Genomic DNA, 24,129 nt, shown 5'->3' on the forward strand with positions numbered 1-24,129 from the left:
GAAGTTATTCTGCATAGCTGAATGAAGTTGGAGGTAGTTAGCAGGCAAATGATATACCCACAGGAGCCAGAGATCAGAAGCTCTTTCCCAAGGACCACACAGGGAATCTGTTCGGCCCTCAGAGTGGTCTCAAATTCTCCTTCAGTCTCCCACTGGGTTGCCAAAGTTACGGAATTGTAGCGTCTCTGGAGAGTGCTCACGTGAATTCCGTGAGTTCTCTCCCCCACTGTCTCTTTTTTCACAGTCTCAGTTCAGTAGCACCACAAATTTACTAGGTCCTAATCTCCTGTTAATTCGCCCCACCCAGAGTCAGGTTTTTCTGCTAGGCTCAGGGCCGGTGCAGACCTGAGGTCGCTCTGCTTATGACGTATGTCCAAGATGGCGCCTGCTCTTTGTCTTGCTCGCCCTTGAGAGGTGAGCGGAGAGAGAGAAACCCGTGTCCGTACCAGTCACCTTTTTTTTTTTTTTCCTCTCTCTCTCTTTCAGTTAGCCTGGTGAAGTTCCCCCCCCCCCCGGGGGTCATTCCCTCTAGTCTCCTCTCTCCGCTTGCCTGCCGGTGTCTCGGGCTATTGAGGTTCGGCTCACCTCGTGTTCCAGCGCTGGTGTGTTGAGTCTGCCGCTGGTGTCCCGAACTGTGGGCTCCCACGCTCTCCACGCAGGTCTGCTCCCCTTCCAGCGCCGATGTGTGGACTTGGAGCCCTGGACGTCCCAAGTCTCCCCGCTGTTTTCTGTGTGGCACGCACTCCCCTTTGAGCACTGGCGCGCAGACCCTGCGGCTTGCGCAGCTCGGTCCCCGAACACTTCACTTCCTGATTTAGTATATATTAAGTAAAGATTTCATCAGTTTGCACCCACACAGAACATAAATTGTAAAATACTGTTTCAGTACTAGTTATAGCATTAATTCACATTTGACAACACACTAAGGACAGATCCCACGTGAGAAGTAAGTACACAGTGACTCCTGTTGTTGACTTAACAATTTGACATGAGTTTCCAAGGCTATGGAAGCCTTTTGAGTTCGCTGACTTGGATCTTATTTAGACAAGGTCATAGTCAAAGTGGAAGTTCTCTCCTCCCTTCAGAGAAAGGTACCTCCTTCTTTGATGGCCCCGTTCTTTCCACTGGGATCTCACTCGCAGAGATCTTTCATTTAGTTTTTTTTTTTTTTCCAGAGTGTCTTGGCTTTCCACGCCTAAAATACTCTCATGAGCTCTTCAGCCAGATCCGAATGCCTTAAGGGCCGATTCCGAGGCCAGAGTGCTGTTTAGGACATCTGCCATCCTATGAGTCTGCTGTGTATCCCGCTTCCTATGTTAGATTGTTCTCTCTCTTTTTGATTCTATCAGTTAGTATTAGCAGACACTAGTCTTGTTTATGTGATCCCTTTGACTCTTAGATCTATCAGTGTGTTCAATTGTGAACTGAAATTGATCACTTGGACTAGTGAGATGGCATTGGTACATGTCACCTTGATGGGATTGAATTGGAATCCTCTGGCACATTTCTAACTCTACCATTTGGGGCAAGCCAGCCTGAGCATGTCCAAATTGTACATCTCCTCCCTCTCTTATGAGAATTATTATTTACAGTACTTGTCTCTACTGTTGAGGAAATTGTTTATTTTTTCTTCTTACAATTTGCTGATTTCTTTACTTAGTAGATAGATTATTTTAAGATTATAAAATAAACAAAGTATGCCTTTGTAAACTAAAAGAAGGAATAAGAAAAGAAGGATAAGGGAGTGTTGAAGTATGGGACTGTGGGTGGGAGAGAAGGTAGAGAGAGAATTATAACTCTGTTCCTAAATGAGTATATATGAAATAAATAAAATTTGTTCAGCTTATATAAATGAAAAATTATAAGAAAAACATATCATAAAGATCATACATCATGATCAAGTGGGTTTATCCCAGTTATGCCAAAGTGGTTCAACATTTGCAAATCAATATGAACGTCATCAATAACATCAATAGAATGAAGAGTAAAAACCATGTGGTCATCTCAATCGATGCAGAGAAAGCATTTGATAAGATCCAACACTGCTTCATGATAAAAAACACTCCACAAATTTGGTACAGATAGAACATTCCTCAAAATTATAAAGGCTATATATCGCAAACCAACATCCAATATCATACTAACTGGGAAAAAGCTGAAAGCATATATCCTCAGATCTGGAACAAGTCAAATATGTCCACTTAATATAGTACTGGAAATTTTAGCAATACCAATTAGGGAGGAGAAAGAAATAAACTGCATCAAAATTATAAAAAAGGAAGTAAAATTATCCTTGTATGCAGATAAGATGATGTTGTATGTGGAAAAAGCTAAACACTCCAGCAAAAAGCTGTCAGAATTGCTAAGTCAATTCAATAAAATTACAGGTTGCAAAATAAACATATGAAAAACATTTGCTTTTTTTGTATGCCAATGATAAACTTACAGAAAGAGAAATCAAGAAAGAAATCTCATTCACAATAACTACAAAAAATCAAACATTTAGGAATTAAATTTAATCAATTCAGTGAAAGGTCTATACAATGAAAATAGTCAAACATTCATGCAATAAATCATCAAGGACACACAAAAAGTGGAAATATATGACCTTGTCTAAACAAGATAAGAGTCGGTGAACTCAAAAGGCTTCCATAGCCTTGGAAACTCAGGACTGGAGCATAGGGAGATTACTGATGCCATAAACAGGAGTGTCAATTTGTAAAGTCAACAACAGGAGTCACTGTGCACTTACTCCTCATGTAGGATCTCTGTCCTTAATGTGCTGTACATTGAGACTTAATGCTATAATGAGTACTCAAACAGTATATTTCGCTTTGTGTTTCTATGGGGGTGCAAACTGTTGAAATCCTTACTTAATGCATACTAAACTGATCCTCTGTAAAAAAAAAAAAAAAAAAAGAAAGAAATTATCAATTCCCAACTTGACTCTCACTGGGATTAAACATGACAATAGGTCTGATCGGATTTCATCATCATTTAAAAAGTCATCTATTATTTTTTACTTTATGTTTGTGTGGGAGCAAACTGTTGAAGTCTTTACTTAATGTATGCTAAACTGATCTTCTGTATATAAAGAGAATCGAAAATGAATCCTCATGTGAATGGAAGGGGAGAGGGAGTGGCAAAAGGGAGGGATGCGGGTGGGAGAGACGATATGGGGGGGAAGCCATTGTAATCCATAAGCCGTACTTTGGAAATTTATATTCATTAAATAAAAGTTAAAAAAAAGGTGGAAATATATTCCTTGTACATGGATTGTAAAAATCAATATAATTAAAATGCCTTTACACAGATTCAGTGTAATCCCTACTGAAATATCAATGATGTTCTTTACAGAATTAAAAAAGCGATCTGAAAATTCATATAGAATCACAAACTACTCAGAGTAGCTAAAGTGATACTGAATACGAAAAATTAATCTGGAGGCATCACAATACCTGATTTGAAAGCATACTACAAAGCTATAGTAACTAAAACAGAGTGGTACTAGCATAAAAACCAAAACACAGATTGATGAAACAGAATAAAGGGCCCAAAATTAATCCATATACATACAGCCAACTCATTTTCCACAAAAGTGCTCATACAAAAGACCATACAATGCAGTATGGATAATCTCTTCAGCAAATGGTGCTGGCAAAATTGGATGTATACATTCAGAAGAATTAAACTAGATCCATACCTTTCACCATATACAAAAATCAATGAAGATGCATCAAAGACCTGAATTTAAGATCTGAGACTATGAAGTTGCTTTTGTAAACATAGGGGAAACACTTCAAAACACTGGTGTAGGGGAAAACTTCTTGGATAAGACCCCCAAAGCACAGGCCACAAAGGCAAAACTAAAGAAATGGGACTATATCAAACCCAAAAGCTTTTGAACAGCAAAGGAAATGATCAAAAGAGAGAAAAGACAACCAATAGGATGAGAAAAATATTTGCAAACCACCTTTCTGACAAAGGATTAATGTCTCAAATATATCAACAATTAAAATAAATTAAACAAACAAGTCAGTTGAGAAATGGGCAAAGAACTTCAATAGACAGTTCTCAAAAGAAGAAATACAAATGGCCAACAAATATATGAAAAAGTGCTGAATATCAGCCATCAGAGAAGTGCAAATCAAAACCACAAAGAGAAATCACCTCACTCCTGTCAGAATGGCTAAAATCCAAAACACAGAGTAAAAATTGCTGGTGAGGGTGTGGACAAATGGGGGCACTTATACACTGTTGGTGGGAATGTAAATTAGTGCAGCCACTGTGAAAAACAGTGAAGATTTCTTAACAGACTAGAAATAGAGTTGCCATATGATCCAGCAATCCCACTATTTGGTATATACCCAAAAGACTTGAACACTCATATCAAAGAGATACCTGAACCACCATGTTTACAGCAGTGCTGTTCACAACAGCCAAAATTTGGAGCCAACTGAAGTATCCATCATGAGATGAACACATAAAGAAAATGTGTATATAGACACAATGGAATATTATTTCTCAGTAGAAAAGAATGAAGTTCTACCATTTGCAGCAAAATGGACACAACTGGAAGACATCATGTTGAGTGAAATAAGCTGGACCAGAAAGACAAAATATAGATTCTCCCTTAAATGTAAGAGCTAAATTAAAAAAAAGAAATGTCTGTATCAGTATTGCTGCAAATATAGTTTTTAAAACTTTGTTTTATACTTTTGTCAAATTAATGGCTAAGAATGTTATATCACTATAGTTTTAATGATTTATGATTACTTTAAAATTTACTGTATATGGATGAAATGGTTATTTTCCCATTCAATTATTGCTTATAGCTGCTGTCTATATTTACACTAAACTAGGGTCTTTTTGCTTTTTACTTGCTAAATTTCTTATTCAGCGAAGTCTTGAGCCTTTTTAGTATAGTGGAAATTTAAAATACGTTATCTCAAAAACTTTGCAAGACACTTTGCTCCCAATTAATGAGTTGAAAATTTCTCTCTGTCTCTTTAAGATGTATTTATTTGAGAGGCAGCATGACAGACAGAGGGACAAACAGAGAAAAGAGATCTTCCATCCACTGGTTCACTCCCCAAAAGGCAAAAATGACTGGGAATGGGCCCAGACAAAAGCCAGGAGCCTGGAACTCCACACAGGTCTCCTATCTGGGTAGCAGGGGCCCAAGCACTTGAGTCATCTTCCTTTGCTTTCCCAGGCAGATTAGCATGGAGCTGGATCCGAAGTGCAGCAGCCAGGACTTAAACTGGCATTCATACAGAATGCTGGTGTTGCAGGCAGTGGCTTAACCCATTGTTCCACAATGCTGGCTCCAATTTTCATGTCTTCACTTCAAATTCAGTTGTTTCTCAAATAGTTTTGTCATATTATTCTCATGGTTTCTTGTTCCCACAGTGTCAAATTCATCAGGGAGTTCTGTGGAAAGTTAGAATTGGCTTTAAGAGATCAGGCAGCCCTTCTGGGCCTCTGCTCTAGCACTGGGGTGAAGTGGAGTTCCAGCATTTTCAAACGAGGAGGGGCTCCAAACATAACCTTTGGCATCAGTTGCAACAGACACAGCTGCTGGAAGGTTGCTTTCCTCATCATCTACTTCTTCCTGCATTTTAATATCTGAAATGGGACAAATTTCACTTCTGTTCCTTTGAATCATGAATCCACATACCTCTTTATAAGAATCCTTATTATACAATAGGAAAGCTTGCACATAAGGTATTTCATCCCATTTGCAAAATCTCTGAAAAAATTTTTCTAGCTGCAGGAGGGCATAATAGTTCAAGGTCCATTTAATGGTCCCTTTACTTAAAATCCAACACAGACATAGGCCTTATAGAGTTACACTAGAACACCAGTTTCTTCTTAGCCACAGGACCATAATTACAGGCTGCCCAGTCATCAAAGATGCAACCTAGGGAGCTGTGGATGGAACTGAAACTGAGTCACCTATATTTTACAAAAGAGATATAAATTCTCACACAAAGTACTCTTCCAAAGCAAATCCTCTTCAGGGAAGGACTGAGGTAATAGTCTCAGAATCTTATCTCCCATCAACTGGTACCTGAAAACAACCCAAATGAAATCTAAATGGCATGAAGCCCAACTGATGGTGATAGAGGAATCCTGGTGTGAACCTGGTTCGACTTAGCTGGCCTTAGAGCTCATTGACTCCTTATCCAAATAGGGAGCCTGTTGATTCTGCACTAAAGTACTGCTTCCCCAGACTAAGTATTTATAGGTGGCTGATATCACAGCAGGGAGAGAAGGGACAATCCCTGAGAAACAGTTCTCCTGCTGGTTCCTGGGAAGGCCCTGGAGTTCAGCTGCAGGGTCAGCTCCCCACGAACAGCTCTGAGGTGGGGGTACATGTGTACATGTATACATTGCCTTTCCCCTTGAACCTGAAGAATACACTCTTAACTCCTCAACTGGATTACCAATTTTGTAACTGGACAAAATAATCAGGACCACACTGCTTGCTGCTGGAAAGCCAGTTCACCAGAGATTAGAATTGGTAAGAAGCTGGCAGTCTTGGGGAAAGAGTCATTTCTAGATCCAAAATGTTCTCTTTCCCTCCAACAAGCCAGCAAAAAGGGCTTTGAAGGGAAGGAGTAACTGCAGATGGGGGTTAGAAAATCAATGCGTCCAGTCAATTGACCACCAGGCAGATCCTCTGGCTCTGTAAAGCAGGATGGTCTATCTGGGAGAGCCAGGGCATCAGCCAGGTGGAAGCCTCCTTACAACAGAACTCAGCACCTGTAGCTGATGGCTGCATACTCTCTCCTCAGCTCCGGCGCCGCAGGTGGAGGATTAGCCAATTGAGCTGCGGCACCGGCCTAAGTTGATCTTCTGTATGTAAAGATAATTGAAAATGAATCTTGATGAAGAGTGGGATGGGAGAGGGAGTGGGAGATGCGATGGCTGCGGGTGGGAGGGAGGTTATGGGGGAAAAAGCCACAACTGCGAAAGTTGTACTTTGTAAATTTACATTTATTAAATAAAAAAAGAAAACAAAACAAAAAAGAAACCTGTTTGTGCCTTCAGGGCCTGCCTGAGTCCTATCTAATCTGCAATGCTTCCATATGACAATGGGCAATTGCTTTGCACACCCAGCTTTGTGGCCTATGGGACCAGTGACATCCAGGGCTTGCTGAGACACTCTAGTCACATGGTAATTTCATGGCTACTGCTAAGTGATTGCTTTTTTGGCCCCACAGGAAGCCAAAAACTTTCTTAAAGGGAGAGCAATAATTCACAAAGGATTTCAGAGCTTTGTACTAAAACATAAGGGGTGCACTGTGATTCCTCTATAAGTACCTACAAGAACATCCCAATAGGGTGTCTATCTGCTGCTGAAAAAGCAAGTGCCATTGGATCCACTGGATCATATGCCTCAAGCGTCAGAGGAGCTTGCACGGTAGCCTGTGGCAGAGACCTCTTTTTGTAGATCTGACTCAAAATTATCGTTTTTTCAGGCAATTCAGTAAATGGGCCAGAGTATCCACTTACATAAGGAATATAATGCTCCAAAATACATTGCTCAGCAAGCATTCTTCTTCCTTTTTTCTGTGGGAGGGCCAGACGCAATATTTTCTCTTTCACTTTAGAAGCTGCGTCTTGGGCTGGCTTTGTGGCACAGTTTGTTAAACCACAGCCTGTGATGCTGGCATCTCATTGGGGTGCTGGTTTGAGTCTTAGCTGCTCCATTTTTGTTGTTGTTGTTGTTAAATGACTCTTACTACTGGAATAAATTCCACTGGATTGTGATTATCCTTTATCTGTATCACTGAATTTGATTTCCAAAGGTTTATTTTTTTAAATGATTTATTTATTTTACTCGAAAGGTGGAGTTATAGAGAGGGAGAGGCAGAGGCAGACAGAGGGAGAGAGAGAGAGAAAGAGGTCTTCCATCACTCCCCAAATGGCTGCAAGAGCTGGAGCTGGGCCAGTCTGAAACCAGGAGTCAGGAGATTCTTCCAGGTCTCTGAAATGGGTGCAGGGACCCACAGAGTTGGGCCATCTTCCACTGCTTTCCCAGGCACATCAGCAGGGAGCTAGATGAGAAGTGGAGCAACTGGGACTTGAACTGGCACCTATATGGAATGCTGGCGTTGCAAACAGTGACTTAACCTGCTACACAACAGCACCGGCCCTCTGCTCCACTTGTGATCTAGTTCTCTGCTAATGCTAATGCTACTAGGAGGACAGCAGAAGATGGAGCAAGTACTTAGACCCCTTTCTAGGACTTGGGTGGAATTCCTGGCTCTTGGTTTTGGCATGGCGCAGCCCTGACTGTCCTGGCCATTTGTAGAGTGAGCCAAAGGATGGAAGATCTCTTTCTCTCTGTCTCTCCATCTCTCTCTGTCACTCTGTATTTCAAATAAATAAAATGAATCTTTAAAAAAGAAGGTATTTATTAATTTGAAAGTCAGAGTTACACAGAGAAAGAAGAAGAGGCAGAGAGAGAGGTCTTCCACCCTCTGGATCTCTCCCCAATTGGTTGCAACTGCTGTAGCTAGGCTGATCCAAAGCTAGGAGTCAGGAGCTTCTTCCAGGTCTCCCACATGAGTACATCCTATGTACTAAGGGATGTATTAATTTGCTCAAACAATACAATCATTTCTTAACCGCAACTGCAATTGTACTCCACTTGACCCTATTGCTAATTATCTACTGGCATCCTCTAAGATCCATTTGCCTTCTCCTAGGCCAAACAGGCCAGTTGAATGCGGATGCAGTGTGTGGGAATCACCACCCCTGAATGTTTCATGTCCTTGGTGAAGGCATTAATTTCCATAATACCTCCAAGAACAAGCTGTTGGTTTTTGTTACAGTTTTCAAGGTGGAGGAAGTTCTGTTGGCTTCCTCTTGGTCTTTTCTTATCATAATAGCTTTCACACCACAGGTCAGGAACTAATATGAGTTTCTGCTAGTTGAGAATATGTATTCTAATTATTAGTTCTGGAATGGGGTTGGGGATATAACTACAAAATAGGTTCAGAAACTCATAGGGTCACTGTGGGATATACCTGAGCTGTAACTCCATTGATCATTTGATCTCCATAAGCTTTTACAGTGACTGGTATATAAAAATAACATTTTGAATCCTGTAATTAGTGTCAGTTGGAACTAGTATACAGTAATTGTCCAATAATTTTATAGTTTACTTTTCCTCAGTGCATAGTCACCCTGGTAAAAGGCATTAGGTTCCTCTGAGGAAGGCTGGGAGAAAGAGTGACAACGTGAAATTTTAGGTTGAAACATTTTTCCTCAAATGGTCCCAACCTCCCTTCATTCAGGGAGTATGGGTTTTGTAAACTTAATCAAGGGCTGTTCTCATGATCAATGTCAATTTTATTTCTCACTAGATTTAGATCTCTTGTGCTATATAAATGAAGTAATAATTTAGTAGGCCACCCATCTGTTTGTTTTTTAGGGATAGCAGGATCAACTATACAACCTCATAGGTCTCAGTGAGTTTGCCAATTGGCTTTTCTTTCCATTACAACAAGCACATACATCTTGTAAAAGGTGATTAAGTGCCACCACTTGGCTCCTGCCACTCTAGAATCCATTATACCCCCTTTGCACTTGGAGCACACATTTTGATGCTGTCAGTTCCCACTGTAATTTATGACCTGCATAGAAAAGACATCGTAGAGATCTTTAAGGATTCTGAGATACCCCTCACAAATTCATTTCTCAAAGTTGTGATCAAAAATTTCCTTATGGGGGCTTGGCCTTGTGGTACAGCAAGTTAAGGTGCTTCCTGCTATGAAGGTATCTCATATGAGGGCCAGTTTGATTCCTAGCTGCTCCATTTTTGATCCAGCTTCCTGCTAATGTACCTGGGAAACAGTAGAAGATGACCCAAGGGGTTGGATCACTGCCACCCATGTGAAAGAGATGAGTGGAGTTCCTGGCTCCTGGTTGCGGCCTGGTCCAGCCTGGGTTGTTGTGATCATTTGGGATGTGAACCAGAGGAAGGAAGACTCTATTTATCTCTCTCTCTCTCTCTCTCTCTCTCTCTCTATCTCTATTTATCTCTATGTCTCTGTCTTTATCTCTGTCTCCCTTTTTGTAACTCTACCATCCAAACAAATAAAATGAAATAAATCTTTAAATAAAGTTGCTCCTATGGAGCCTGTTAGGGTAGTAGAACAGATGTTTCATGAGAAATGGACACTTACATTCCAATTTCCTGAAGCTTTTGGACATTTTATAGTATAACAAGGTTGTTATAGCATTTTGATATCATTTAATGTAGTCTACTGTTGGGCCCATGTCTCAGCTAACCAATCAACCAACCAACCCTTGAAATCAACCACTTTGGAACTCCTTAAGCTAAAACATTAAATTTAGCATCTCTGTTTAACAGTCCAAAGCAAGAAATGTGGCTAGCTTCAACTTTACATGTCTTCCATTCTGGCACTATACCCTTGACTTCAGTCCCACATGTATTCAGATCTTGATGAGTATAGTTCTAAGCTGAAAAAATCATGAAGCTCCTTTCTTGGGTAGTGCATCTCCTCTTTGATCATGCTATGTGCATTACCCTTTGGAGCCAGTTGGGACCTGTGAGTTTTGTTATGGTTTAGAAACAAAGGAGAATAGTGACTATGGTTCTAAGGAGAATCATCAATGTCTTTCAAGGAGACTACCTAACAGGAAGTCACTACAGCTTCTTTAGGCTACCCTGTTCAGGTAGGGATAGAGTTGTTTCTAATGGCAAATAGGACTCAGAGAAATTTAGCAGTTTGATATCTCATTTTCATTGGAATGTACCCACATCTCTCTTTTTTTTTCTTTTTTCTTTTTTTTTTTATGACAGGCAGAGTGGACAGTGAAAGAGAGAGACAGAGAGAAAGGTCTTCCTTTGCCGTTGGTTAACCCTCCAATGGCCGCCGCGGCCGGCGCGCTGTGGCCTGCACACCGCGCTGATCCGATGGAAGGAGCCAGGTGCTTCTCCTGGTCTCCCATGCGGGTGCAGGACCCAAGCACTTGGGCCATCCTCCACTGCACTCCCTGGCCACAGCAGAGAGCTGGCCTGGAAGAGGGGCAACCGGGACAGAATCCAGCACCCAGACTGGGACTAGAACCCGGTGTGCCGGTGCCGCAAGGAGGAGGATTAGCCTATTGAGCCGCAGCGCCGGCCCCACATATCTCTCTTAACATATCTAGAGTTCATTCCTTTTGAACCCATGTTCTCTGTTTAAGAAAACACATCACGGGTCCAGCGCTGTGGCGTAGTGGGTAAAGCCGCCGCTTGCAGTGCTGGCAACCCAGATGGAAGCCAGTTCATGTCTCAGCTGCTCCACTTCTGATCCAGCTCTCGGCTATGGCCTAGGAAAGCAATAGAAGTTGGCCCAAGTGCTTGGGCTCCAGCACCCACGTGGGAGACCCTGAAGAAGCTCCTGGCTCCTGCTTTGAATCGGCTCAGCTTTGTTCATCGTGGCCATTTGGGGAGTGAACCAGTGGATAGAAGAGCTCTTTTTCTCTCTCTGCCTACTCTGCCTTTCAAATAAAGAAATAAATTCTTTTTTTTAATTTGAAAATGATATTTGAGTTGTAATTTACTCAATCAGAAGATGAGGCTTTGGGTGAGATTTTCAAAAATCTTCATGGCTGCAGATGATAGTTGTTTCTTTCTGGGAAGACATAGAAGCTTTTAGGATATTTATGTACAGATTGAACTAAGAATTTAAAATCCTAAGTTCACCTTCTCTTCCACTGTTCTCTAGCACAGTTAGATATACTTTTTATATCTTTCAGTTTTATTAAAATGCTCTAAGGTATAAAATACATAGCAACTCAAATCTTGCTTTCTATAGGTATTTGATGAGGAGTATCCGATAGTTATATTTTGTACATATCTATTTCTACACTATGCCATGGACTACCAATGCCCTTTCTTATCACTGGAGAGTCATAAATGCCTTTACATTGCATCATATTTGAGAACCAATTCCAGAAAATCCAGAAACATTGCATAATATTGATCTATAAGGTATGAAAATCTGATTAATCTGTGTTCTCCAGAGAAATAGAAGCAGAAGGAACTATATATTAATGTATTATTATAAAGAATTAGTTTGCACAATTGTGGTGACTGACTACTTAGAAACTAGAAATCTAAGGCAAGCCATCCAGAATGGCAGGCTGGAATTCCTGGGCATAAGTTGAAACTGTAGTCCATAGGAAAAGTTTTTCCTTCTTCCCTTCCCTTCCCTTCCCTTCCCTTCCCTTCCCTTCCCTTCCCTTCGCTTCGCTTCGCTTCTCTTCCTTCTCTCTCTCTCTCTCTTGCTCTCTCTCTCTCTCTTTCTGGGAATCCTCAGCTTCATTCTTAATTCACTTCAATTGATTGAATCAAGCCTATCCAGGTTTTCTGAGACAAGCTTACTTAAAGTGAAAGATTATGGACTTCCCTCACACCTACAAAGTCCTTCAGAGAACACCCAGATTAGTGTTTAATTGAATATCCAGGGCTTTAGTTTGACCCAGTTGACAAGCAAAGCTGAAAGCTGACCATCACACAGTGCTCGTTAGAAATAGCATCCTCTAAACTCACAGAAGGTGTCTGGCCACACTTCTGTTGTATCCTGATAACACGGATGAAAAAACAATCAGGAATATAAGTGATGATAAAAGACAGTGATTATGGAATCCTGACCTAAGTTGACACTAAATTATCCTGCTTCTGGCACTCATCCTCTTTTCTAGGTATCTCCTCTTTAGTATTGCCTAGTAACTATGTCTTGTGTATAACCATAGAATACAATGAAGGTAATGGGATGTCACACCTATAGTTATGTTTTATATGACTACATATTATTATCCCACTTTGTTTTTTTTTTAAAGATTTATTTATTTATTTGAAAGGCAGAGTTACAGAGAGACAGAGGCAGAGAGAGAGTGCTCGTCCATCTGCTAGTTCACTCCACAAATGGCTGCAATGGCCAGGACTGGACCAGGCTGAAGCAAGAATCCAGGGACTTCTTCCAGGTCTCTCACATGGGGGCAGGGGCCCAAAAACTTGGGCCATCCTCTGCTGCTTTCCCAGGCACATTAGTAGGGAGCTTGATTGGATGTGGAGCACTCAGGACTGGTACTGGTGCCCATATATGATGCCAGTGTTGCAGATAATGGCTTAATGTCTTATGCTGTTATGCTGGCCTCATAAAGCAGAATTTGTTTCCTGTTCCTTAGAGCCTGATTCCTTGTGTGTTTTTTTTTTTTTTTTTTTTTTTTTTTTTCTCTACAAGGCTATGCAGTACCAAACAGAGTCTAGCTATGCTGTCTGCTTTAGATGAAGGTGCTCAGGGTCACTGCAGGGGGCCCAAGAACACAACATCCCTTATCAGTGGAATGTGAATTCAAAATACTTTTTCACTGAAAATTTGAGTAAACTGAGGAATTTGTGACAAACCTGAAAGCAGCAGTTACAGTATTCCTGCAGAAGCAGTTGCTACTAATAGTATTATAGATTACCAAGAAAAAGAGAAGGCATAGGGAGAGTAAGATAAATGATTTTTCTTTGACAGCATAGAGACATTTGGAAAATAAGAAAGGGATGGTCTCTCTGGTCTACAGGGAGATAAGCTAGATTAAATCAGGAAGAGAATGATGAGGTGTATGGTTTAATGTTTTTACGAATATGGACATTTAAAGTTTCATAGAACTCTCATTGGAGACTCAGCATGACTTTTCCTTGTATATCATACCTTTTCACGAAATAGCATATTAGAAAATACAATAGTGATGATGATTACATGAATTGGTTTCATTTAACTATGTCAAGGGGACTATCACCCCATTTTGAAAAAGAAAGCGATCGGTCCTTTATAAGAAATCTTTAGCAGACTGGAGCAAAAGTTATTTTGCTCACTTGTAAATGGATAACATTAATTATAATGAAAAATATTACTGCTGAAATATTGGGTGAGGGAGTTGGGAACTAATGACAAGCAGGCAATAGGTCTCACAGGGATGCTTTATTGCCATTCAGCACAGATGCTGTCATTGTTTCAGCAATGTGGTAACAAATGTTATCATGTGCAGTGTCTGAGAGTGCGGGGTGGAAACCACCATTCTGAAGACCAGAAAAGCTAGCATGAGCTGCAAGTGAACTGTTGGTGAAAACTCAGAATGACTTACAACTTTTAATCTCAGCTACTACTACTACAACTTTTAATTTTAGGAATCCACAGTCATCACAGGCTTGGAGCATAGCAAGGGGAGGTGTACCTGGAGTACACACTGCAGCTTTGCTTCAAATCAGGAACTCACATAGTCTCCCTTCTCGATATCTCACACTCCGTGTGATTCCATCTTGAGAGGGGAGTTAGAATTCATGCTTCCTCGGAGAATAGAAACCCTGGCATTCTTTCATCCTTTTAACTCCGCAGATGTTCCAAAACACTGGTAGAAAGGACTGAAGTTTCACAGAGCTGGCTGGATGCAACACCCTCAGTGACCTCATCACTTAGGCCCAAGTAGTGTACCAAGCCACCTGGGACAGGTGATGAGGCACATCAGGTTGGGTCCTGTTCGAAGGATCTTAGAATCAGGGGTGCTTGTTTAGAAGCACTACCTCCCCCACTCACCAAGGGCAGTGCATGCTGTCACACACTTGGGTCCTGGCCCCATCATGGCTTGTTCCCCAAGACCATGTGGCTTTGGTGGGCATGCACAGCCCACACACCTGCCCTGGCACTGTAATGACTCTTTTTTTTTTTTTTTTTGACAGGCAGAGTGGACAGTGAGAGAGAGAGAGACAGAAAGAAAGGTCTTCCTTTGCCATTGATTCACCCTCCAATGGCCGCCGCGGCAAGCGCGCTGCGACCGGCGCACTGCGCTGATCCGATGGCAGGAGCCAGGTGCTTCTCCTGGTCTCCCATGGGGTGCAGGGCCCAAGCACTTGGGCCATCCTCCACTGTACTCCCTGGCCACAGCAGAGAGCTGGCCTGGAAGAGGGGCAACCGGGACAGAATCCGGCTCCCCGACCGGGACCAGAACCTGGTGTGCTGGCGCCGCAAGGCGGAGGATTAGCCTAGTGAGCCGCGACGCCGGCTGTAATGATTCTGGCTACTGCCACTAAGATGTATATGCCCCTGCTAGCACTTAGAGGATCCTCCCAGACCCTGCTGATGCTATCATCAGTTAAAGTAGAAGAAGGCATAGGAAGACTATAGTTTAATATGCAACCAGAACTAATGCCAAATTTGTCTAGCAAACTGATACCTAAAGACACAGATAAATGCTTTAATCCATGGAAATATCCTTATAAATAATGTAAATAATTGATGTACCAAATGTGCTATCAGGGAAGTAGAAGTATGAAAAATCAAAGCAATCTCCTTCCCCCAAAGGAACACAATCACGCTTTAGTTTCAGACTTCCAAAAAGAGGAGGTTAATAAAATTATGAAGAACTCAAAAGAATGATTTTTAAGGATAATCAAAGAAATAAAAGATAACAAAGACTAACAGCTAAAGCACATTAGGAAATCAATGCATGATATGAATGAGAAATTTAGCGAAGAGATAGAGATTTTTAAAAGGAACTGAAAAAAACATTTTTAAAATGAAGAGCTCAATAAGGAAAACAAAAAATACAGTTGAAAGCCTCAGCAACAGGCTAGATGAAGCTGAATAGGAAATAGTATAAAGGAAAGGAATTTTGAAATGCCCTAGACAAAAACAGAAACAAGAACACACAAAACAGACTGATGTAGAAACAGGCAAATAAAACAGTGGAAGAGAATAAGGACTCCAGGAATGCATCAACACATCTGCAATCAACTATTTGTATACGTATACACTGGAGAAGGAACAGTTTTTCCAATAAATAGTGCTGGGGAAACTGAATATCTATATGCCAAAGATTCAAACTTTACTATTACCTTTGCCCCTATACAAAAATCAACCTAAAATGCATCAAAGATCTAAACATAAGACATGAAATTGAAACTACCAGAATACATAGGAGAAACACTTAAGAAATTAGCAGAATCAGTGCCAAATTTTTCCTCACTTTCAACCATAAAACTGACCAATCTGAAATGCCAGTTGCTGCTAGAGTTCCATGCTGAATTTTGGGATATTGCCCATCTGTCTTATTTATTTATTTATTTATTTATTTATTTAGTGGCCGTTGCATGCCTGGTTACCCTGTGATGACTGCAGTGTTACGGAGAGGCCACAAACTCTGTGATTCTTGGATATGGGCTGATCTTTTAGAAGCTTAGTGAAATGCTAGATATATTGTCCAATAACCTGAATCCACAGCTCAATAGTCTACTGCCTCCAGGCAGAGATAGTGAAGTGCCTACTCTCTCACTGATTAGTTCATTGGTGGTTCTCATACTTTTATTTGCAATTGTTGAGTCTATTCAGAGACAACTTTATGTTAAACATGAATAACATCTAGCAGAAACCCTGGCTTCACTGATTAAGGAGAAATGCCAACTTATTGACAAAGTTAGTGCTGCTAAATGAAGCACACAGACATTGAATCATCTTTAGAAAATACCAGGGTAAATAAAGAGGCTTTATATACACCCAACCTTGCAAACACAGAGAGGTGAAGAGGACCAAATTGATGCTGATGGAGTAACGAACTTCCCTGGTTCATGCATGAATGAAGGAGAAGTTCAAGTGCTCAAAACAAGAAGCAATGGAAGAGAAGCTAAAGGTGCTGCAGTTCTTGAAGTCACGAAGATCACCACAGCACAAGTGGCTTTTTCAAACCTCCTGGGAAGCCAAGAGCCAAGTCTTGCTTTTCTCCGCCCCAGGCGTGGGCCTGTTGCTATAAAGCAAGAATTTGCTTCTTAGCTGTCTGGCTGTGTTCATACTCCTGGACTCCATCTGAGGACCACTGAAGAAGGTGGATTCAGGGTGTCCCTTGCTTATGGGCTCCTGTTTTTCCACCTACATAACCTGGACATAACAGTGAGCATCTTTCTGTTTGATTCTTACAAATAAAAATAATACTGGATTTCCTGTAATGCATGGAGAAATGCAAAACTCATTTTCTTCACAGAAAGTTTGGGCTATTACTCATTAGCAGTGAGATTAATGGTGTACCTAGGAGATTAATCTTTTATTCCAATTGAAATTTCATTCAACTACACTTATAACAGTATTTTATAAATACAAATTACATTAATTTTGTTAACTTATATTTCATGTTCTATATAAACATTGTATTATTATTAGAAAATATGGGCATGTTTGGTGGGCAAGATGCCACTTGGTATACCTGCTGCCCATATTGGAGAACCTGGGTTTGAGTCCCGACACAGCCTCAGAAACAGGTTTCTGCCATCATGCACCTTGGGAGACAGCAGATGACAGCTCGAGTACTTGGATCACTGCTACTCACTAGGAGAGAATTAAGTTCTGAGATCCTGGTTTCAGACTTGCTCAACCTTAGCTATTATGGGATTTGGGGAGTAAACCAGTGGATAGTATCTGTTCCTGTGTCTCTGCCTTTCAAGTGGAAATTAAAATAAACAAAATTTAAAACAAGAAAATGTGTACACTTTAGCAATAGTTTTTGTAGTCAATGTTAATTAACATTCTTTTTCTGGAGGTGTATCCCAAGCAGTCAGAAGTTGTTAGTTAAAGTGACACTTCCCCCTAGCATATAATAATACTCTTGAAAAAATGAGATAATAAATCTCTTTTACAATGAAGTTAAGTAGCATGATTAGAAAGAAATTATTATCACAGTATCTTAACATAATAACTGGTAATATTAAAATAAAACAACATTGACAGATTAAAAAAGAATATAGCATAACATTTGCCTTCTTACATATTCATATTTTCATTATATGAATTTAGTTCTATCTATTTGAATACTTTTAAAACCACTGTCTTATTCTTAAGCAAAAAGATAATTAGAATAATCCTTAGAATGTGATATGTTTTTTTAAGGAAAGACTTTTCTCCATCTTTGTCACATTAAATGCTCTGTTACAGTCTCTATATATTTTAAAAATTCATTTGAGAGAGAGCTGGGGGGGGGCGGAGAGAGAGAGAGAGAGAGAGGGAGAGAGAGACCACATGCCTGTCAATGATCAGGCATGGATCAGGCTGAAGCCAGGAGCTGGGGGCAGCACCTGGGTCCCCATTTGTGTGGCAGGGGCTGAGCTTCTTGAATCATTACCTGCTGCCTCCCAGGGTGTGCACTGGAACTAGGCAATCTGATGTGGGATATGAGCGTACTAACTGGAAGTTACATGCATATTAACTGCTGGGTCAAATGCCCACCCCGTTCTCTATATTAAAACTTTTTTCCAAGGTTGTTGTATTTCTGCAATCTTTCAGTTGATGAAACTGAGTAAATTTCTTTGCTTAAGGGACCCACACTTACTTAGTTCCCAATAAATGGTTCTGTACAATATTTTAGGTTTCTCATCTTCCCGAACTGCTGAGATGGAATCTTTCCCAGTGCAGGATATTGATTTTATGGCCCTGTCACAGAGTTCTGGTCTGGGAAGCACCTTGAGAAGCAACTCTGGTATGCCTGGCTCCACCAACCAAAGACGTGGTACAAAGGTGTCCTGCAATTTTCTTCAGAAGCATATTCTAGTGTTTAATAACCCATAAATTCTCAGAAAATTTCTTATGTAGATATTAAGTTACCAATGATGCACAGATTTTAAATTTCAATTCTAAATCACTGGAATAAATTACCCTTTCTGGGAAGAGAGACAACCACATAGGATGTGAAGACGTGTTGAAGTGTTGTGAAATACAATGAAAGTATGAATTGTCTGAGCTGGATTAAGAGACTTTTCAATCCTGTACCCATCTCCACAGAATGTTTGTGCAAAGCAACAGCTTTGATGAAGTCCTCTTGTCCTCCTGCGAGTAGGCTTAGCACCAGGACTGAAAGTAAGAGCTCAAGATGAACTCTGACACACAGCCAGACAAACTGTGATGGTGCTGTCGTGGTATTGGGCTATGCTTGGGCCATTCCAAGCAGATCTCAGAAGGCACACGGGGCCTGAGCAGACGAGGAAGGGCTGACCTAAGCTTCTGGTCAGTGTCTCTGCCACTTGGGCAGAGAATCCCTTACCACCTGTTACAGAGCCCCTCCAACTTGCCATTAAGGAGCCAGTTTGAGGGAATGCTACAGACTCCCTCCTGTTTGTTATCAGAGGGCTGGCTAGGTCTAAGCAAACTATGACTGACTTAGAAAAAAGTTCCCCAGCCACCATCGTCAGTCACATACTTAAGGCCTAACCTCATACCTAAGATAAGATAGTTATGTGTCTCCTAAAACGGTCCTTAAAAGTTGCTGAGTCCTGTATCATAAAGCTGTCCTGCTTTGCAGTTGTGATTTGTTAGTCCCTGAACGTCTAAGATAACAGTGTGCTCCCCGCAATCGCCCTGAAACTGCCCCTTACTGTCTCGAAACTGCCTCGCTACTGCCTTGCTGAATTTAGGGTATTGAAGTAGGGAATGACAGAGGATTGGGGCTGGACTCTTGAGACAGGAATCCAGTCAAGTTCATCTGTGTAAACAAACTGTGTGCCTTTCCAGCCCCGAGTGCCGTTTGGTTTCTTTGGTCATTGTTCACAACATTTGGTTCCCTGACTGAGAAACCAACCGTGCTGGCCCTTTGAGCCACCAGTTTGGGGCATGGACAGAGCGACCGTGACCCCTGCAGGCTGACCATGGGCCCCTCTCCCAAGTCTTCAGGGAGAAGTCCTGCAGACAGTGGGGATTGCTGCCATCTCTACCACCACCACCACCACGGACTCAAAGAGACTCGGGAGGATTGGACCCTGAAAATCGGACAAGGTAAGAATCCCTGGGGACAGGATTCCAGGACGGGCCTGCCCCACTGGGCAGAAGAGGGGCCTGATCACTCCCTAGTAATCCACTTTTGGATTTCCAGGTAAGGACTGGCTCTCAGAGGGAGGGGATGTTTTAAACTCTGTGTGAGAAATGTGTGAATGTGGGCCACTCTTGCTTGCATTGGCAGTTTGAATCTTTTGACCCACGGTGTAAGCCAGGGGTTACAAGTGGGCCTGAAACCACGGTTCTGTGGTGATCCTCATATGATCAATGGTCACACCCGCACAGGAGACTAGACTCCGGACAGGTCCTGATTTTTGTGGAGTGTTTCCTCCAGGAAACCTCAAGAGAGAGCTATTTCAGCTGACCCTTCACAGACAGAAAGAAACCTTGAGACCGCCCTGAGCTGGTCCTTCTAATCTGCTAAATGGGTAATGCTTCCTCCACATTCCCCCTTGCCTCGCTGGAATCCTATCTCCTCGGCAGGGCTCAAGGCTTCCCAGGAACACTAGGGAGAGGTGGCTGAACAAAGGTAAGTGTGTCTACTACCTAGTTATGAGCTCAGTGACACAAGACACCCACCGCCCAGGGCTTGAATGATATTTCTATGAAGAAAAAGGCACCCATAGCAGGCTTCCAGGACACTGGGAATTCCTTTCCCACTCAGACCTTGTTCTCAAGATCAGTCCAAGAAGACACTAGGAAAACTGAGCCTGAAGAAAATTACTTTCTAGAATGTTAGAAGGACTGTCTTAATTCTGACCTGAATGTCTGACCAGCAGGATCCCTGGAACTCTCAAATGATGAAACTCAAACATGGCATGGGATTGGCAACATTTTTCATAACCGAAGACCCATCATCAGGTTATAAAATCAAATTTCTGTTGTGCTTGTACAGGACCTAAAGGGTTAAATCCCACTCCCCTCCTCTCTGCCTTTAGTTTCTTGAGAGAGAGAGAGAGAGATAGAGAGAGAGAGAGAGAGAGAGAGAGAGAGAGGCAGTTTAGACTTTTTCTCTCTCTTTGGTTTGTGTTGTGTTAACTCCACCCCCTTGCTGAGAGTGGGGCGGGGAAAGGCCTCCTATCTCTTAGCCTGGAACAACAATATTTAAAAGGCTCCTGAATGTAGATTGGCAATCTCCAATGGGGTTCTGGCCTGTGACACACTGGTCTCTGGCCTACGGTCACCTTTGGGACCTATCTTGCGTCTTCCTGAACACATGCTTGTTTTAGAGATGGTCTCAGGTATCTGACTGTTCATTATGTGTTGGTCTAAAGCCCTTGTTAGCAAAAAGACTAGGCTCAAATTCAATCTAAAATCTAAAAACATGTACTTGATAAATAATAACCTCATCCGTGAGATTTTTGGTTCAACTATAACTGGACATTGGGTTTAAAGGAATTTCTCTCTTTTGAATCTAAGATCATTGCCTTAAAATTTGCCTTGTAACTTGCAGACTTGTTTTATTACTTGATTTAATAAATCTGGGTGACATAGCAATGGGTAACCAGCACTTGTTATACACCCTAAGCTGGATTTTGCAGTCTTTGGCTTATGTCACTGATGTCTAGCTAGAGTTTTTACAAACAGATATAGAATTCCATATAAATGTAATTTTGACCTTTATTCAGATAAAGGTATAACATAATATCAACATCTTAAGTCATCTAGGTGTAATTGATAAATGTAAACTGGTTTGGGGCCAGCGCTGTGGAGCAGTGGGTTAACGCCCTGGCCATCTCATATGAGCGCCAGTTCGAACCTGGCTGCTCCACTTCCTGTCCAGTTCTCTGCTATGGCCTGGGAAAGCAGTATAAAATGGCCCAAGTCCTTGGGCCCCTGCACCCACGTGGGAGACCGGGAAGAAGCTCCTGGCTCCTGGCTTCAGGCTTCGGATCAGCACAGCTCCGGTCGTTGCGGCCATTTGGGGAGTGAACCATCGGATGGAAGACCTCTCTCTCTCTCTCTCTCTCTCTGTCTCTCCTCTCTCTGTGTAACTCTTTCAAATAAATAAATAAATCTTTAAAAATAAATAAATGAATGTAAACTGGTTAAAGGTAAATGAGATAAATGTATCTAAATTTAAACTTTGGTGTTCTTAGCACCTATATCCTATAGAAAAACTATTTGGGTTGTTCATGAAAAAGTTTTCATAAACTGTCTATGAAAAATAGTTCAACACTGCTTGAAAGTAACAAGGCTAGGCCGGCGCCACGGCTCCCTAGGCTAATCCTCCGCCTTGCTGCACTGGCACACCGGGTTCTAGTCCCGCTCAGGGTGCCGGATTCTGTCCCCGTTGCCCCTCTTCCAGGCCAGCTCTCTGCTATGGCCAGGGAGTGCAGTGGAGGATGGCCCAAGTGCTTGGGCCCTGCACCCCATGGGAGACCAGGAGAAGTACCTGGCTTCTGCCATCGGATCAGTGCGGTGCGCCGGCTGCAGCGCGCCGGCCGCGGCGGCCATTGGAGGGTGAACCAATGGCAAAAGGAAGACCTTTCTCTCTGTCTCTCTCTCTCACTGTCCACTCTGCCTGTCAAAAAAAAAAAAAAAAAAAAAAAAAGTAACAAGGCTGAAATTTGATGTGTTAGCTTATTTAGAAAATGTTGTCTTAATTTGAAGATTTTTAAAAGCTTATTTCAAAATGTAAGTCGATGAAATCAGCAGATGGAAAAAGTCATAAGTACAGAAATGTGTTCTTGATAATAAAAGTTAAGAAGGAAAGAGAATTTTTTTTGAATAAATAAAGGACATGGTTTGTAAGAATTACTTTATCCAAATGGCTGGCTCACTCTAGACTAGAATGAAATAATAGAAAGGTTTAATAAGTTGTGGAAGGTGTGAGAAAGTCACAGAAGGTTATAAAGAAAAGAAATTTATGGAGACAAAAGCTATTTATTTTCCTTTGACGTAGATTTAGAATCTGAACCTCTGTTAAAACAATGAGGTTTTTACAATACATATATGTTAGTAAATATTTTGAAATGATCTTAAAAATCTGTTTAAAAGGGGGCCGGCGCGGTGGTGCACTAAGCTAATCCTCCACCTGTTGCGCTGTCATCTCATATGGGCGCCGGGTTCTAGTCCTGGTTGCTCCTCTTCCAGTCCAGCTCTCTGCTGTGGCCCAGGAAGGCAGTGGAGGATGATCCAGGTGCTTGGGCGCCTGCACCCACATGGGAGGAAGCACCTGGCTCCTAGATTCGGATCGGCATAGCTCCGGCAGTGGCAGCCATTTGAGGGGTGAACCAACGGAAGGAAGACCTTTCTCTCTGTCTCTCTCTCTTACTGTCTGTAACTCTACCTGTCAAATAAATAAATAAAAATCTTAAAAAAAGTCTGTTTAAAAACTGTAGCATCTTCTTTTAATAGCTTTTGTTTAACTGGTGACTGTAATTTTTCTAGCCAACTCTTTAAGCTCTTTTCTCTTCCTTACTTCTCACTCTGTTAAAATTGTTCCAAGTCATGGGATATGATTCCATGCACTAGCTCTTAAATTTATGGTTTTATTTCCAATATTTTGGATGACCAAACAGACACAGATTTTGTGTTCTGCTGAAATAATCTATTGTGTTCTCTACTTCTCTGTAAGGTTCTGATTGTTTAACAGCTGAGTTTAAAAAGAGTTTTGGTTTACTTGACTATATACCCATTCTAAAACATTTGAATGATCACTTTGTAACAATGATCAAATCTGGTCTATATTCTGTCATGATGTTAAGGAATCTTGTTTCTAACAGATATTTTAAACCTCCTTGGCATCTCTGATAGGCATTCCAAAAAAAAAATCAAAATTCCAAATTCTTTGGACTTGATATTTCCAGATGGATCCCTGGAAATGTCAAAGGATTTATGTCTCATCTTGTAGAGACATCAGTTAATAAGGCTATTTGTATTATATCAAAGGTACAGTCAAAATGTGAAGTGGTGCTAGATTTTAAGTTATGATAATGTAAAATGCTACTGATACAAATGTCTAAAAGTTTTCTTGTCGTGTTGTTGTCAGACATGATGGCTATCTTAATGAGAAAGACCCTGAGGCTTAAAAGGGATAAATATTTTATAACATCCTACAAATCCGACAGGTGTTTTAAAAAATACTGTATGCAGTAAGCAAGTGCCTCTTCTAGCTGGTTAATGAGTTTATAATTTTAAAAATTTCATGTACAATTTGTGTTCTCGAAACAAACACTAAAAATCAGATTTACTGCTCATAGAAACTAAAATATTGTTGGTTCTGTGTTTAAATATGTACTCTTTTAGTTTCCAAAGATTTCTATTTTATTCAATACTTTGGGATGGCTCTGCAAAAAAG

The 24,129-nt window shown here is 41.3% G+C and overlaps 1 long non-coding RNA gene across 2 annotated transcripts in view; it reads left to right on the plus strand.

Moving 5' to 3' along the window:
• LOC138849917 (uncharacterized) overlaps nt 1-24,129 on the plus strand; it is a 179,478-nt gene that overhangs the window by 71,894 nt on the left and 83,455 nt on the right. For both annotated transcript variants that reach the window (XR_011389113.1, XR_011389112.1), the window contains one exon: nt 19,718-19,826. This is a non-coding gene — a long non-coding RNA (uncharacterized lncRNA). The remainder of the gene's footprint in view (nt 1-19,717; nt 19,827-24,129) is intronic.

This window comes from Oryctolagus cuniculus, chromosome 6, assembly GCF_964237555.1.
Source record: "Oryctolagus cuniculus chromosome 6, mOryCun1.1, whole genome shotgun sequence".
NCBI lineage: Eukaryota > Metazoa > Chordata > Mammalia > Lagomorpha > Leporidae > Oryctolagus > Oryctolagus cuniculus.